The 18,888-nt window shown below is 37.3% G+C and overlaps 2 pseudogenes; both read left to right on the top strand.

Annotated features, from left to right (window-relative positions):
* Positions 1 to 564: 564 nt before the first annotated feature.
* LOC143675807 (spindle and kinetochore-associated protein 3 pseudogene) lies at positions 565 to 4,977 on the top strand (annotated as a pseudogene).
* Positions 4,978 to 14,898: 9,921 nt separating this feature from the next.
* LOC143675806 (ferritin heavy chain pseudogene) lies at positions 14,899 to 15,441 on the top strand (annotated as a pseudogene).
* Positions 15,442 to 18,888: the final 3,447 nt, after the last annotated feature.

The following is an 18,888-nucleotide window of genomic DNA, read 5'->3' as shown; positions in this document are numbered from 1 at the left end:
TGATCAATGATCACTTGCCCACCTTCACTTCCCTCCCCTTGGAAGGTGGTTTGTCTTGTTACCCACCCCTATTCCCACCTAACAAGGGAAGGATTATCTTCTTGCTGAAAGCTGGAGAGCCACAGCTGGCAGATTAACCCATATTGTCAGAACATGCAAAAGAGTCTGGATGGTGAAGCTGAGAGGGGGAGTGCCCAGAGCAGTTTGTAAGCATAGTCTGCAATCCCACTGCTTACCAAACATGGATGACTAAGTGTTCCCTGAGTCAAAAGAACACCCCTGAAGGCAAGTGGGCTTAAGCCATTCTTTCAGTATCACATGAGGGCTGCCTGCCAGAGCAGGGGACCACCAGTGACAAGACTTCCCACTAAGGTGATTAAAAAGTGATGATAGATGTAAAGAATTACCCATACTGAGGAACTGGCTAAGGAAAACTCAGTACAAATTCACTGAAAGAACTAGAAAATATGATTCATGTGGGAACCAGCCTTTACATGCCAGGGGCAGAGAGGGAGCCAATGGAGAGCTGGTGTTAGGCAGAGAAACAATAATAGCTAACAAAGGATGGGATCACAGTTGCCACCATCAAATCATGATCATTCACGGAAACAGACATTACCACACTCACAGCTGCAGCTTCTGCAGCTACATGGACACAGTGAGGAGGGAGCCAAGAGGGGAAACAAGTTCACACTACTGGTCTTCCTTTTGTCAGTTGGACTCTGCAGCTGTGTGGGATCTGTGCCTGAATCTTTGGAGTGGGACATGCACATATATTATCTCAAGTTGCTTTTGACATGAAACTGCTTTATATTGGAAATGACTGGGAAGGGAGAGTAGAATGTCCTAGAATAGAAAAATAAATTTGAGAAACATTCCATGCTGGAACATCACAGTTCGACCATTGAAATCATATCTACCCCAATAATCATAATTTTTTTAAATTTAAATTTGTAGATCACATTTGAGTTTCTGAGGAAAATTAATGTCTTCATTTCATTTTGTCCATCTTCATAAGTCTATGAGATAGGAAAAGTAGTTGAACTCATTCCTAGTTGACTGATGTGAAGACTGAAGCCCACCAGTGTCACACAGACACTGTACTTCAGAAATGAAACTATAACCCAGATTCACTTTAAATAGGTAAACTGGCTTTAAAATGGATAAAGTTGATCACATGGCTGAGAATTCTAAACAATTGATGCCAGCAGAGGCAGGGCAAGTTGGCAGCGTACTGAGGGGTGGAACTTAGTTCATCTTCCAGAACAGTCAATAAATAGCCAGGAATAGTACAGGGGGAACATCAGTGAATGGAAACACAGCACACATCAGTCTGGACCAGGTGGAATGGCTGAGATCCCACAGAGAACAGTAAGTCCCCCAGGCCATGAAAGAGAGTGCCTCTCGCCCACAGGCATAGCAGGCTAGTTCCCTGAGGGGAAAGAAACAGACTTTACTAGTAGAAAGGGCTTAGTTAAACCAAGCTCCAATTGTGGAATTAATTAACAAATTCTGACTACTTAAAACAGGCCCCCAGCACAATAATCCTGAAATAAGCACTAAAGGAACTAGTTTTTGCCCCAGTAGGGAGGGGGAAGAGCTGATGGGAGGGGAAAAAAGGCTTTTTGAGTTAGTATTCTAGCTTGCTAGCTGCTGGAATGCAACACACCAGAGATGATTGCCTTTTAATAAAAGGGGATTTATTTCATTAGTTCTTCAGAGGAAAGGCAGCTAACTTTCAACTGAGGTTCCTTCTTACATGGGAAGGCACAGGGTGATCTCTGCTGATCTTCTCTCCAAGCCTCTGGGTTCCAACAACTTTCCATGGGGTAATTTCTTTCTGCATCTCCAAAGGCCTGGGCTGAGCTGCCAGTGCTGAGATGACGTATGCTGAATTGCTTGGGCTGTGCTACATTGAGCTCTCTCATTTAAGCACCAGCCAAGTCAATCAAACATCATTCATTGCAGCAGGCACACCTCCTAGCCAATGGTAGATGTAATAAGCAACAGATGAGGTTCATGAACCATTGGCTCATGTCCCCAGCAACAGAACTAGGCACCTTCACCTGGCCAAGTTGACACCTGAACTTAACTACCACAGTTGGACAGTACAGCATAAAATACTAGAAAAGGGCTGGACCCCAAGAAAAGGGGGCACATAGAGCCTGGAGATCCAAAGAGCCATGTACCTCAAGGTCTTGACTGGCAAACCCCAGGACCAGGGATCCAAATCTGAAAACAATATTTTACTTTTTTTTTTTTTTTTTTACTTCTTAACAGCTCATTAGATAGAACTGGAAGCACTCTCAGACTCCAGCACTGCCCCAGGCAAGGGCAAAACTAAAGCTGGTCTGAGACACAAAGTAACTAGTCAGGTAAAAGGGGTTAATTCCCTGAAGGGTGTATCTGCCCCAAGGAAAGAGGGATGGGGCCCAGCTCAAGTGGAATACCTCCTTCAAGGAATTCAGGCCTCAGGGGCTGGAAAACAGAAGCAATCAAACCCATCTTACTACCTCCCCTCTGTTTCAACCATGCCCCTGGCAGGGAGAGTCTGCTGAAATTAAAGGCACTGCATCACTTTAAGCTGGTGAGAAGCCATAGGCAGACAAAATCCACATGCTAGGAAGGAGAGGAAAGACACAATCTAGAGGCTTCATAAGAAAGTCTGATAACCTGCTGGGCCTCACCCTCAGGGAACACTGATGATGGCTACTCCTCCTTTCTGAGACATGGAACTATCTGATTTGGGAAAATCTGACTGGGGTCTATAACATCTAGGAGACCTTTCTCAAAAAAAAAAAAAAAGGCTCCATATAGGCAGGGCATGAAACAGAAAAACAAGAACTGAAAAATTATGATCAGTTAAATAGAACCTATGCTGGAGGTCTGGAGTAAGTTGAACTGACTGTCAATGAGCAATAGAGAATAAAACCATCCAGCAAGAAAATCCTAGATAAAAGCATGAAAGCAATCTTCAGAATAAACTAATTAAGGAACTCAAATGCCTAGACACCAGTAAAAAATAACAAGTCATACTAGGAAAATCGAAGATATAGCCCAGTCAAAGGACCAAACCAACACTTCAAATAAGATACAGAAGTTGAAGCAACTAATTCAAGATGTTCTAACAGACATGCAAAATCTCAACAAAAATCAAATCAACAAGTTGAGGGGGGATTGGATGAAAAAAGAGAAGAACTCAAAAGTTTGAAAATACAAATCACCAAACTTATGTGAATAAAAGGCACAAAGAAGAGATTTAAAAAAATGGAAACCTACAATAGATTTGAAGAGGCAGAAGAAAGGATTAGTGAACTAGAGTACTGGACATCTGAAATCTGACACACACAAAAAAATATATAGGGCAAAGAATGGAAAAATATGAACAATGTCTCAGGGATGGAATGACAATGTGAAGCACATGAATACATGCGTTGAAGTGTCTCAAAAGGAGAAGAGAAGGGAAAAGGAGGAGAAAGACTAATGGAGGAAATAATCACTGAAAAATCTCCTACCTCTTATGAAAGATATAAAATTACAGATCTGAGTACAGTGTATCCCAAACAGAATAGATCCAAATAGACATATCCCAAGATACTTACTAATCAGATTGTCAAATGTCAAAGACAAAGAGAAAATTTTAAAAGCATCAAGAAAAAAGCAATCCATCAATATAAGGGAAGCTCAATAAGACTATGTGTGATTTTTCTCAGCAGAAACCATGGAGGTGAGAAGACAGTGGTATGATATATTTAAGACTCTAAAAGAGAAAATGCCAACCAAGAATTCTATACCCAGCAAAACTGTCATCCAAAAATAAGAGGGAAAACTAGTGGTGACCACAGGCCTGAGCTTGTCTCCTGGTGTCTTCATTTCTTCTCTGCTGGGTACCTGCAAATGGATCCAATCCATAACTTATGCATGAAGCTATGGTCTCTGGCTGCTACCTTGGATAGTGAGGAAGCCCAGCTGTAGCTAGTGCTGAGTGGGGAAGAAACCGACTTTGAAGATTACCCAGTGAGAATTTTACGTGACCTGCATTCATAAATCCAGACTCTGAAGTGGGTGAATAAAAATTCATTAACTCTAAACTGTGTCAGCTAAATGCAAAAATCTTCAAATGCCTGATATGAAGGATAATTCATCTGATCCTACTGTTCCAAGCAGTTCAGTTTCTGATACACCTCTATGTAGTCCACAATTTTCTGATTTTGGACTTGAGTGTTACATGATATCCCATGTTCTACCAAACCATCTACAAGCAGTGAATAACCATCAAGAAAAGCCAAAAACTTTAATCCCATCTACCAAATAATCACCAATAAGAGTATTAAAAATTCCAAAAAGTGCACTAAAGATGGATGATTTTGAGTATATAATCCCTGAATTAGAATATTTCAGTATCTCTTAATATACTATGTGTTTAAATGAAGATTATACAATGGGGCTTAAAATGTGAAGCATAATAGAAGTTAGAAAACCAGAAAAAGAAAACCAATGGCCAATGATAATTTCTTCACCACTCCTGGCCCCATAATCCAGCAACTGAGAAAAAATGATGCTGAGTATACAAATTCACCCTTGGCACCTACATTCTGTACTCCTGGTCTTAAAATTCCTTCTACAAAGAACAGTACAACTTTCATATCCAGAAATTACCCATTATAAAAAACAAATAGTTCATCAAATGATTTGAAAATGAAAGATTGTACTTTGTTAGTTTTTAATTAATAGAAGTGCTTTGAAAATCTTGTGGATCCCTCTTCTCCTAAGATTTCTTCTTATGAGAATCTGCTTAGAACTCCTACACCTTCAGAAATAACTACAATTCCAGAAGGTATTCTCCAGATTTTGTTAAAATACAATTCAAACCTAGCTACTCCAGCAGTAGTGAAACCAGTACTACACAGCAAAACCTTTCTTAATAAACATAAAAGACAGAACATCCAAGGTGTTTATGACAATGAAAACTGGTAAAACTTTTTTGCATGTTTCATTCTCTTAAATCATTCTTTCACTACATGGCTGGCATCTCCCAAGTTCACACCCACTTGACAACAGACTGAGCCTCATTCCCTCTGGCTGCAAATTCAGATATCTCAAAGCAGCATTCTGATTGATGCATCTTGAGCCTGATGTCCTTCCATGCACACTCAACTGTGACCACAGGAGGTAGACTACGATAAAACTTTAAAGCTACCTGGTAGATTCAAATTGCCCTTTTAAATGAAGCTTAAGATCCTTCTGATTTAAGTATAATTGGGTAAATATTTTCATCTAATTATAAGTTCATGAATGTGCTGTTACAGAACTTTTCAAATTACAACCAGTAGGAAAATAATGACCTGGCTTCATGTGAAGGCCAGTTAAACTTTGAGGAGAAACGATCAAGAAGTATCATGATAAGGAGCTTCAAAGGCTCAAGACTGGACTTTGGGAAATTCGGTGCAATAAAGATGACTCTTGTTTATGACTGTTCCTTGAGAGGCCAAATGTGAAGTAATATTTATGCTCATAATTTTGACAGAAAATTGTTATCAAAACCAAAATAATGAGGGGGAGATTAAAATATTTTCAGACAAGCATTCACTGAGAGAATTTGTGACCAAGAGACTGGCTTTGCAAGAAATACTAAAGAGAGCACCACAGGCAGATAGGAAAAGGCAGAGGTCTGGAGAAGGTTTTAGAAACAAAGACTATCAGTAAAGGTTAAAATTGAAAAAAATAGATATGACCTATAAAATCCAAAAGACAAAATGGTAGAAGTACTGCCTTTACAACAATAACATTAAATGTTAATGGATTAAACTCCGCAGTCAAAAGACAGGGAGTGGCAGAATGGATTAGAAAACAGGACCCATCTATATGCTGTCTACAGGAGATTTACTTTAGACCCAAGGACAAAAATAGATTGAAAATGAAAGGTTGGGAAAAGATATTTCATGCAAACAACAATCAGAAAAGAGCAAGAGTAGTATACTAATAGCTGACAAATTAGACTTCAAATGCAAAACAATTAAAAGAGACACTGTGTATTAAAAAAGGAACAATTCAACAAGAAGCATAACAATAATAGATATTTATGAACCAAGCCAGAGTGCTCCAAATGCATGAAGCAAACACTGACAACACTAAAGGGAGAAGCAGACACCTCTACCATAATAGTTGGAAACTTCAATTCCCTGCTGTCATCAATGTTTAGAACACCCAGAGGATCAATAAGGAAATAGAAATTTTGAATAATACAATAAATGAACTAGACTTAACAGACATTTACATAGCATTATACCCCACAACAGCAGGATATACATTTTTCCCAAGTGCTCATAGATCATTCTCAAGGATAGACCATATGCTGGGTCACAAAGCAAGTTTCAATAAATTTAAAAAGACTGAAATTTTATGAAACACTTTCTAGTATTATGATGGAATGAAGTTGGAAATCAGTAACTGGCAGAAGACCAGACTATCACAAAAATATGGAGGTTAAACAAAATACTCTTGAGCAACCAGTAGGTCAAGGGTGAAATAACAAGAGAAATCAGTAAATATCTCAAGGCAAATGAAAATGAAAATACAACATATTAAATCTTATGGGATGCAGCCAAGGCAGTGTTAAGGAAATTTATTGCCTTAAATGCTTATTTTAAAAAAGAAGAAAGAAATAAAATCAAGGAATTAACTGTTCACTTAGAAGAACTAGAGAAAGAACACAAACTAACCCCAAAGCAAACAAAAGGGAAAGAAACAACAAAAAGCAGAAATAAATGAAATTGAGAACATGAAAACAAATTGAGAAAATCAACAAAACCAGATTTGAGAAAATCAATAAAATTGATGAACTCTTAGCTCAGTTGACAAAAAAAAGGAGAGGGGATGCAAATAAATAAAATCAGAAATGGAAAAAGACACATAACCACTGACATCACAGAAATAAAGGACAAAATGAGAGGATACTATCAGCAACTATAAGCTAATAAACTAGACAACATAGATGAAATGGACAACTTCCTAAAAAGACATGAATAACCAATATAGACTAAAGAAGAAATAGATGACCTCAACAAACCAATCAAAGTAAAGAGATTGAATCAATCATCAGGAAACTCCCCCAAAAAAGTCCAGAACCAGATGGCTTCATATGTGATTTTTCCCAAGCATTCAAGAAAGAACTAGTACCAATCCTGATCAAATTCCTCAAAAAAAATTGAAGAGGAGACAATTCTGCCTAACTCATTCTATGAAGCCAACATCACCTTTTTACCAAAGCCAGCCAAAGGTACTACAAGAAAATTACAGACCAATCTTTTTAGTGAATATAGATGGAAAAATCCTCAACAAAATACTTGCAAATTGAATTCAGCAGCACATTAAAAGAATTATACACCGTGACCAAGTGGGATTTATGCAGGTATGCAAGGATGGTTCAACATAAGAAAATCAATTAATGTAATATACTTTATCAACAAATCAAAGTGGAAAAAGCACATGATCATCTCGATTGTTGCAGAAAAGGCATTTGACAAAATTCAGCATTCTTTCTTGATAATAACTCTTCAAAGGATAGAAATAGATGGGAGCTTCCTCAATATCATAGAGGGGATATATGAAAAACCCACTGCTAACATCATCCTTAATGGGTAAAGACTGAAATCTTTACCTCTAAGATCAGGAACAAGACAAGGATGCCCATTTTAACTATTGTTATTCAACATTGTGCTGGAAGTCCTAGCCAGAGCAATTAGACAAAAAAAAAAAGAAAGAAAGAGAGAGAGAGAGAGAGAGAGAGAGAGAGAGAGAAGGGCATCCAGATTGGAAAGGAAGAAGTAAAATTCTCATTGTTTTCAGGTGGCGTGATACTATATGTGGAAAATCCCGAATAATCTACAGCAAAGCTACTAGGGCTAAGAAATACCTGCAAACTGGCAGCATATGAGATCAATGCCAAAAAATCAGTAGTGTTTCCACACACTAGTGATGAGCAATCCTAGGAAGAAATTTTTTTAAAAATTCCATTTACAATAGCAACCAAAAGAATCAAATATTTAGGAATAAATTTAACTAAGGATACAAAAGACCTATATAGAGAAAATGACATGAAATTGCTAAAAGAAATCATGGGAGATCTAAATAAATGGAATGGCATACTGTGGTCATGGGTTGGAAGACTAAATATAAATTCTACCCAAATTGATTTATAGATTCAATGTAATACCAATTAAAATCCCAACAACTTACTTTGCAGAAATAGAAAAACCAATAACCAAATTTATTTGGAAGGGTAGGGTGGTCTGAAGAGTTAAAAATACCTTGAGCAAGTAAAATGAAGTAGGAGATCTCACATTATCGGACTTAAAATCATATTATGCAGCTACAGCAGTCAAAACAGCATTGTACTGGCATAAAGATAAATACACTGACCAACGGAATCAAAGTGAGTGTTCAGAAATAGAAGCCCTCACCTATGGACAATTGAGTTTTGATAAGGTGGTCAAGCCAACCCACCTGGGACAGAGCAGCCTCTTCAATAAATGGTGTTTGGAGAACTGGACATCCATATGCAAAAGTAAGGAAGAGGATCCATATCTCATACTCTATATAAAAATTATTCAAAATGAATCAAAGAACTAAATGTTAGAGCTAATGCTATAAAACTTTTAGAAGAAAACATAGGGAAATAGCTTATAAATCTTGTAACAGGATGCCGTTTCCTAGACCTTAGACCCAAAGCATGAGCAGTGAAAAAAGAAATAGATAAATGGGATCTTCTCAAAATTAAACACTTTTGGGAATCAAAGAACTTTGTCAGGAAAGTAGAAAGGCAACTTATGCTGTAAATACACCTGCTTTTGCCATCATAGCCTATATGAATATTATATGGATTATAATCTATATAATTGATTAATGCAGAAAAGGCATTTAACAAAATTCAGCATCCTTTCTTAATGAAAACCCTTCAAAGGATAGGAACAGAAGAGTACTAAACACTTCAAAGGATAGGAATACTATTCAGATAAAGATTCAGTATCAGAATATATAATGAGATTCTTCAACTCAATAAGAAAAAAGAGAAACAACCCAAATAAAAAATGGGCAAAAGACATGAAGGGACACTTCATAAAAGAGGAAATACAAATGGCTAAAAGACACATGAAAAGATGCTCAAATTCACAGGCTATTAGGGAAATGCAAATTAAACTACAATGAGATATCATCTGACACTCACTAGAATAGCCATTATAAAAAAAAAAAAACAGAAAATGACAAGTGCTGGAGAGGATGTGGGAAAAAAGGCATATTTATCCACTATTGTGGGAATGTCAAATAGTACAACTGCTTTGCAAAGCAGTTTGGCAGTTCCTCAGGAAGCTAAGTTAGAATGGCCATATGATTCAGCAATCCCATTACTAGGTATACCTTCAGAGGAACTGAAGGCAAGGACACAAACACATTTGTACACCGATGTTTATAGCAGCATTATTTATGAATGCCAAGAGATGGAAACAGCCCAAATGTCCATCAATGGACAAGTTGCTAAACAAACTGTGGTATATACAAACAATGGAATATTATGCAGCTGTTCCAAGAATAAAGTCATGAAGCATGTAATAATGTGGATGAACCTTGAGGACATTATCCTGAATGAAATTAGCCAGAAACAAACAGACCAATACTGTATGGTTTCACTAATATGAACTAATATGAATGAGTGAATTTTGAGAGTTGAAGTTAAAAACACAGGTTATCAGGATATAGAAAGAGGGTAGAGATTGGGGACTTGGTGCTGAAGGAATACAAATTGTGCAACTGGACTGATTGTAAAAATTCATAAATGGATAGCACAATACTACCTGATTATAACACAATAATACAAAAATACTGAATGAAGCTGAATGTGAATAGGATAGAGGGAGAAGGAGTCGGGGCATATATGAAACCAGAAGGAAAGATAAGGGATAAAGACGGAGATGGTATAACTTAGGAATGCCTAAAGTGAACAATGATGTTGATTAAATGTACAGATATAAAAATGTTATTGCAGGAGAAAGAACAAATGAATGTCAACATTGCATGGTGTTGACAATGGATGATATGCACGAAAAAGTACAATCAATGCAAACTAGGGTCTATAGTAAACAGTGCCTTGTGATATGTTTCCACTGAACGTAACAGAGGCATTATGCCAAAACTAAATGTCAACAGGCAGGGGGCACGGAGGACAGGTACTGATTCTTTGTTGAAAGAAAAGAAAATATCTTCATATAGATTATGGTGGTGTAGGTATGTTTATTTACTTAGGCTGGATTATAGAGATGTGCAAATAAAACTGTTTAAAAATGATCAGAGTAAAACAACTGCTACAGAAAATGTGGAGAAAGAGATGTACCTATCCACTGTAGGGAAACTGAGAGGTGAAACTCCTTGGAGGGCAGTGTGGTGGTCCATAGGAGGCTAGGGGTGGGTTTGCCATATGATCCTGCAACCCCATTTCTCAGTATATACCTGGAGGAACTGAGTATGGGGACATGAATGAACATTTGCACATTGGTGTTTAAGATGGCAGTGTTCATTATTCACAATGAATGGATGTGGTCTAAGGGTACAACTGAGGGGGAAAGGGGGAATTGTGGTATATACATACAATGGACTACTGAGAAGCTGCAAGAAGGAATGAAGTTTTGAGGCATGCAACTAAAGTGAATGAACCTTAAAGACTGTATGCTGAACAAAATGTCAGAAACAAAAAGACAAATATTATAGGATTACTTTGTAAGCTGCTGGAATGTGATATACCAGAACTGGAACCGTTTCATAAAAGGGAAATTTAATAAGTAACAAGTTTACAGTTCTAAGCCCATAAAAATATCCAAACTAAGGCATCCAGGGATAGAAACCTTAATTTAAGGAAAGTCAATGGGTCAGGAACATCTTTGTCAGTCACATGGCTGGCATCTGCTGGTCCCTTACTTCTGAGCTCCATGCTTTCAGCCTCTGTTCCTGGGGAGTTCTTCACTTTGCCTCTCAGGCTGGCTTTCATTGCTTGGCTCCCCTTGGTTCTTTCCAGGTTCTGGCTTGCTTAACATCTCATGGTGATGTCTGCTGGGCTCTAAGCATCTCCAAACATTCACGTCTCTGTCTCTGAAGCAACTGTTCTCCAAGTATCTACATCTGCTCTCTCTGTCAGATCTGAAGCTTCTGTCACTTCTGTTGTTTCTCCAAAATGTTTCCTCTTTTAAAGGATTCCAGTAAACTAACCAAGACCCACCTGGAATGGGTGGAGTAACATCTCCATCTAACTAAAGGGTCACACCCACAATTGGGTGTGGCACATCACTGTGAAGATAATCTGATTAAAAGTTTCCAAACTACAGTATTGAATCAAGATTCAAAGAAACTGCTGCTCTCACAAGATAGGATCAGGATTAACAGGTGGCTTTTCCAGGGTACCTAATACTTTCAAAATGGAACAATTATCATGCCTCACTCATATGGACTAACTATAATGTAAAAACTAGGTGAATTGAAGTCAAGGGCATGGGTTATCAGGTTGGGGCCTATTGTAAACGGTCCTAAATTATACAGCAGTCACATATATTCAGGAGTTGTAACTGTTATTTCTAAATTCTGAGATACTGAGCTGTTTGCATATAACCTGGTCATTCCCAGAAACTTTGGGTATTTATGTGACACCTGAAGCAATGAAAAGTCAGCACTACCCCATAGAGGAACTGTTTAAAAAGTTGAAAAAGGGATCAGACTTTGACTAGAGATATGAATGAAACTGATCTGGATGGGATTAAGACATGGCAGAATATAAGATAAAGAATGATATCGTTCATATTTTAAAACTTCAATGTCTGTGTGAGACCAAAGGGAGAAGCATTTAATTGGTGCAAAATTTATATTTTGGGTAACACATAACCTAATTTAATTTGTATGGTCTGTTTAGTTGATGGAATTTAATTTGTATGGTCTGTTTAGTACATGGAATCTTTAATAGGGTATGAGATCTTGTTGTTTTGTCTAGGTTGGTGTGATGCCCTGATACATCCCAGAGTAATTTGGGCAGTGCCTAAAGAAGTATTTGCAAAGTCCCCTTGGGGGACTGGGAAGAAAGGAGGAAATATTCACTTCCCCATTTGGAGAATTACTAATATTCTCACAAGCAGTGGGGACAACCAAATCAATAGGCTGAGCCCTCAATCTTGGGGTTCATCTTTATGAAACTTATTCCTGCAAAAGATAGACTAAGCCTACTTATAATTATGCGTAGGAGTCACCCCCAGAAAATCTCCATTGTTGCTCTGATGTGGCCTCTCTCTTTCTCTAAGCCAACTCTACAGGTGAACTCATTACCTTCCCCACTATGTGGGACATGACTCCCAGAGGTAAAAATCTCCCTTGCAACATGGGACAGAACTCCTAGGATGAGCCAGGACCTAGCATCGTGGGATTGAGAAAGCCTTTTTGACCAAGATGGGGAAGAGAGAAATGAGACAAAATAAAGTCTCAGTGGCTGAGAGATTTCAAATAGAGGTTATCCTGGAGGTTATTCTTATACATTATAAAAATATCCCTTTTTAGTTTATAGTGCATTGGAGTGGCTAGAGGGAAGTTCCTGAAACTGCTGTGCTGTGTTACAGTAGATTCTTGAAGACAATTGTGTAATGATATAGCTTTTACAATGTGACTGTATGATTGTGAAAACCTTGTGTCTGATGCTCCTTTTATCCAGGATATGGACAGATGAATAAAAAATATATGGATAAAAATTAAATAAATAATGGGGGATAAGGGGTATAATAAATAGGGTAGATTGAAATAGTAGTGGTAAATGAGAGGGAACAGTAAGGGGAATGGGATGTATGAGTTTTTTCTTTTTTCTTTTTATTTCTTTTCCTGGAGTAATGGCAATGTTCCAAAAATGGTCATGGCTATGAGTATACAACTGTGTGATGATGTTGTGAGCGATTGATTGTCGACCATGTATGGACTGTTATATGTGTGAAGATTTCTTAATAAAAATATTTTTAATTGGTACCAGAAGTGGAACCTGTAAATCATTCCACCCTTGTCTTTAAGTAATGGCTTTACTCATAAATTTTGCCATCCACTGTTGCTTTCTATGCTTATTAACAAGGTTTTATGTCCTGTACACTAGTGTGGAACCATGTTCACACTTTAGAAAATGGCACAAAGCATGCTAATTGACTGTGACAGAAATTGTTGCCAGAGGCAAGTTTTCTCCCTTGAACAGAATCATATCTATAGTATCTCTGCATGATTTTAAAATTTCAGGCATTAATCCAAAAAAAATCACAATAATTTCCCAAGTTTTCATTTCTCACCTTTGAGAAGGGAAGTAGTTGAAATTACTACTAAGAACATCCTTCAGAAATCCTGAAGCTAGCAAGTAAATATCCTCCATCAAGGTCATTGCTAAATATTTATTCTACTAATTAGTACTTTAACCTCATATTTTCAAGGTTTGTCTCAATTTGATCTGATTTAGCTTGATATATCCAATGGATGAATGAATAAAAAGAGGATCATTCCAATTGTTCATTATTTCTTGAAAGAATTAGTGGATGAATGAATGAATATTATGAGGCTTTTTACATGTGGAAATTTATGCAATTACTTATTAATCTGGGAAGACTGAATTTGTGGACTTCTTATCTGGGATTGCCAATCAAATAAATTTTTCATAAAGTCATTATGACTACAAATGGAAGGCAAGATCTTATCAGACAGGCCAAAGAGGGCAGGAACCACTACATACTAATTAATCTCTGTAACTTGAAAAAGACAGTTTACCTGGTATATAGAACTATATGCCAAAAAAAACATGGCCTTGACTGATCATCAGTGAAGTGGGTAAAGTGATGAGCTCCACTTGAGAATCAGCTTTACCAGGATGAGAAATTTTGAGAAAAGGAATCTATCTGTTCCATTCTAATTGTTACTGGCAAGCAGTAATGGAAACTAAGAGGTCTACTATATATGTTCTACCCTAAGAGGGTCTTCATGCTAAAGAAAGAATGACAAACTTAGAGATCATCACTCCTTAATAAAATATCAAGTGCTCATATCCAAACAGAAATAATCCTTGTTAAAAATTCTTTCTGAGCAGAAGGTGCTTACATTGTTTATCTGCTTTGCAAACTAGAATTTGGAATATAATGGTCACACAGGATTTACCCAATCCAGCTTTCTAGCTAGTAGCTCAGAATATCAGGAACACCGTAAAAGAATTGTTTGAGAACAGCTCTTATTATAGAATGAGCTTTCCTTTATATTTTTCAATCCCATCAATTTAAGAATGATTACATTATTCAAACTACAGTTACTATTCAATAAGACTTTGGTGTTTTACAGTTGCTGATGTTAATTTACAATAGGCCTAGCAAAGTCCTTTTATCTTCTTACTCCATTCTAGCAAAGCCCTGCCCTCAATCTGTTTATCTTTCTCCAAACAACTATGTACTTCAGGGGAAGCTTCACCATGTCCTGAATCCCACAGAATGTGTGTTGGTCAGTTTAATGGTAACTGTTGCTTTTGTCAGTGATTGGTTTAGGTATAGGAATATGAGACCATCTTAGCCAATGAATTTTTTGTCATTATTGAATATGTGAACCTGAATGAAATATATCTCCTAACCCACTGAAGTTGCACTTTGTCAAGTGACTTGCCTTGGCCAATGGAGTGTCAGCAGATATGATAGAAGAGATTTTAAATGTGCTATGTGTTAAGTCTTTGTGGGGAGTCACCATGGTTTCCTGCTTCAACAATGCGTGAATGGAACTGGCTATAGACCCCGTCACCTCTCACACCTACCACAATCACTCCACAGCCTACAGCCCACAGCCACCACTTCTTCTCAACCACCAACCAAGATGACCACATGCCAGTTGCAAGTGTGCCAGAACTACAACCAGGACTCATAGGCTGCCATCAACTGCCAGCTCAACCTGGAGCTCTATGCCTCTTACATCTACCTGTCAATGTCTTGCTACTTTGACCATGATGATGTGGCTTTGAAGAACTTTGCCAAATATTTTCTTCACCAATCTCATGAGGAGAGGGAATATGCTGAGAAACTTATGGAGACACAGAACCAAAGAGGTGGCTGAATTTTCCTTCAGGATATCAAGAAACCAGAATGAGACGACTGGGAGAGCAGGCTGAATACAATGGAGCATGCATTACACTCCAAAAAAAGGGTGAATCAGTCACTATTGGAACTGCACAAACTAGCCACTGACAAAAACGATCCCCACTTATGTAACATCATTGAGACACATCACCTGAATGAGCCGGCAAAATCCATCAAAGAATTGGGTGACTATGTAACCAACTTGCACAAGACGGGGGCCCCAGATTCTGGCTCGGCAGAGTATCACTTTGGCAAGCATACTCTGAGAAACAGTGATGATTAGAGCTAAACCTTATGCCGTCTTCCCCAAAACCACAGAGTGATTTCTGTGGTCATCATGTCAGTGAACACATGTTGCTTTAACTTTACCTTTTCTATAAGTTGTATCAACACCCACCAATTTCTTTCATTTGTACCATTCCTTCAAATAAAGTAATTTGATATCCCCCCCTCCACCCATAAAAAATGTGCTGTGTAGTTTGGTTTTACCTCTTGAACTCCTGTGATTACCATGAGACAAGTATGCCCCAGGTAGCCATTGGGCACCAGAATTTGGCACACTGAATACTCCAACCTGAAGCCTGAAGTAAAGCTGTCCCTACTGACCCCACAAACCTGTGAAAAAGAAAGTAAAGTATTGCTGTTGAATTTTGGAGTGGTTTGTTACACAGCATTGTTGTAGCAATAGCTAATGAACAAAACTAGTGACTGGGTAGTTTTTTACAAAGGGAGGCACAAGGAGAGCATTTTGGATGAATGATATTTAAGCTAAATTCTGAATGATAAGGAGCCAGTGCTACACAGATATCAGGGAGATACTCACAGCAGGGAGGATAAACATCTAGTGCAAAGGCCCTTAAAAAGGACCAGTCTCAACATGTAAAAGAAACAGAAAGGCCACTGTAACTAAAACTAATAAGCAAAGGGTAAAATGGGAGATGTAGCCAGTGATTTAGGCAATTTCCAGGATATGTAAGCCTGGGTAAAGAATTAAGGTTTTATTTTTGTAGCAATGAGAAGTTTGCAGAGTATTTTAAATAGAGAAGGGTGGGATGATTTATGGTTTAAAAAAATATCATTCTGGCTGCTCTGAGGATAATTGAGAGTAGGGATTCAGGGGTGGAAGTAGAGAGACCAGTTATTAGGGTATTGCTGTAGCCAGGAGAGAGATGGTGGTAGTTCGGATTAGGGTAAGCAGTAGCACAGATGGAAAGGAGGAGATTGATTCAGGGGATATACTGTGGCCATAAAGAAAACCTTGATAAACTGGATATGGGGATTGGAGTTAGAAGAATTCAAGATAATTCCTTGATTTTGGCTTGTGCAACTAAGTGATTGCTGTTTACTAGCATAGGCAAGCCTGGAAGAGGAGCAGTATTGGTGAATGGATTGGCAGGGAAGGGGAACCAAGAGTTTGGTTTTGCCCTGCTTAGTTTAATATGCTCCCTAAATGTCCAGGCAGAAATGTCAAGTAGGCAATTGAATATTTAAATCTGGGTTTCCAGGAATGGGTAAGCAGTGAAAATCTAATTTTGGTAGTCATAAGAGTTTCAAATGAGCAAGATATCTGTAGAAGAGATAAGATTACAAAGTAAGAAATTTCTGGTATGCTAGTAAAATCACTGAAAGATTTTCATTTGAATGAGTGGTCTGAAATTTAATTGTCTCTCTCTTTTGATTCATTGTCCAAGAGGCCAGTATAAACAGGACATGAGTTTTGTCTAAAAAAATAATAATTGTAGAAAATAGCAAGAACAGATTAGTCTTGTCTTATAAAATTAGTGAGCAAAGTCCTTGGTCTGTAATAAATAAATAAATGTAAGAACTCCCTTGTCAAATACGTAGTGGAAAGAGGATGTCACATGAATAATAATGACAATTACATATGTACATACATTATTTTATAAGCCCTAAACTTAGAAAGTTCATCTTTTAAACAGGAAATTATATTCCAGAAAGATTTTATTATTTGTGTGTTTGTGTGTGTACCAAGGGCCTGTTGCTAGATTTATTTAATGCTTTACTCTGACATATTCAAGAAACCATATGGTAAATGTTAAACATTACAACAACTAGTAAATGGCAGTTTGAAAATGAGAAAACAGAAGATAATAGAGGACAGAGAAGAGTGATGGGGAACAAGAAAGGATAAAAAAGAATAAGTAATAGCAAAATCAAACTCCAAATTAAAGATAAAGACCTACCAGGATACTATACTCTAGTGCACCAGGGAAGACACTGGTGGATTTGTCAAGATTTTGTGCAACATCCCAACTTGGTTCCCCACATTTTGGCCCAACTCTATCCTTCCCCCCAAATCTTTCTCACTTTTCACACCTCTTTCTTTCTTCCTCTTTCTCTCTCCTTTTCCTCTCCCTCCCTCTCTCCTTCTCCTTCCTCCCCTCCCTCTCTCATACACAAACACATATATACACACACACTAATATCATCTCTCTATTTTTGAGTTAAGGTTACCAGTTAAATACCAAGATTGAAAATGTTAGCTCCTATTGTTTTTAGCAATTTCTCACAGTAGGTAAGCTTTAAGGGTAGTACAGGGAGTCATTAAAAAAAAAAAAACAACTAGAAGTAAGTTTGATTTCAAGTACCTTTCTGTTTTCTGAAACTTGAAAAATTCAATAGCAGCACAAAAGTTTAGGTAACATGTCCATGTTTAAAAGACTGTGAAGGATTGATGACTCCTTGCTGAAGAGCTTCTCATTATTGGAGATCTGATATAACCAGGGTTGCAAATGCATCAAATGCATGCTTCTAAGTCAATCCCTGATTTTATGTAGGAAGGACAAGCCATAACAGGGTTTAGTCACTGTCTAAACGTGCCCAGATTTTTTTCCATATGCACATATCATATTAATCAAAAGTGATGATAACTTAGAAGGCTGATATTAAAAAAAAAAAAAAAGCTGCTTGCCCTTGGCTTAACACCTTCCAGCTCTAATGACTGATTTGTAGATAAAAGTGGTTCTGCTATGGATGATTACATTTTTTACAGAGAGACAGGACAGTCATCTACAAAGCTCATTCTTTGCAGATTGTTTTTCAAAGTGCTTTCCATGTAAATTATGGATATATGGGAACAAGATAAAGTGAAGCTGAAGAAGCTATTGCACCTAGTAAAATGTCTTCTGTTAGTGTAAGCTGCTGATATTTTACGTTAATTATAGTGTGATGCTTGGAACAGAAAGTTATATTTTTTCACTCCATAGACAGAGGGGACTTCATTTTAAAACCGATTTTCCCGATCTAAAAATGTCTATCTTCAAAATTTTTTCTTTCTCTAAACTTACTCCTTCATTCTGGTTGATATGCTTTGACTAATGTATTGAGGTACTCTTTATATATCAAAGAGATCAAGTGTATTCTTCCTTTAGTTGCTTGATGATAATTAATATTTTAGTATTATTTGCTACGTATTCTGTAACAAAGACTTGTATTATTTCCTCAGCAGCAAAATTGATTAGTTAATTGTTTGGTTGACCTTTATTAACTGCTCATTTTTCTTCTTAATTAGATTATTATTCATGGATGACCTTAAATTCACTGATTGAAGATTTTAACTGGTATAAGAAAGGTTTAAACTGTTCAAAGAATAAAAAGATGTGTTTTGTGAATACAGAGACTCACAAAATTTATGATTATTTGTTACACACAAAAAGCTAGAAGACCCCCCAAAGAACAAAATACAAAAAGCTTAAAGAAATAATATATT

The sequence above is a fragment of the Tamandua tetradactyla genome, chromosome 3 (assembly GCF_023851605.1).
Source record: "Tamandua tetradactyla isolate mTamTet1 chromosome 3, mTamTet1.pri, whole genome shotgun sequence".
Classification (NCBI taxonomy): Eukaryota; Metazoa; Chordata; class Mammalia; order Pilosa; family Myrmecophagidae; genus Tamandua; species Tamandua tetradactyla.
This window is presented reverse-complemented; position numbering and strand designations above follow the sequence as displayed.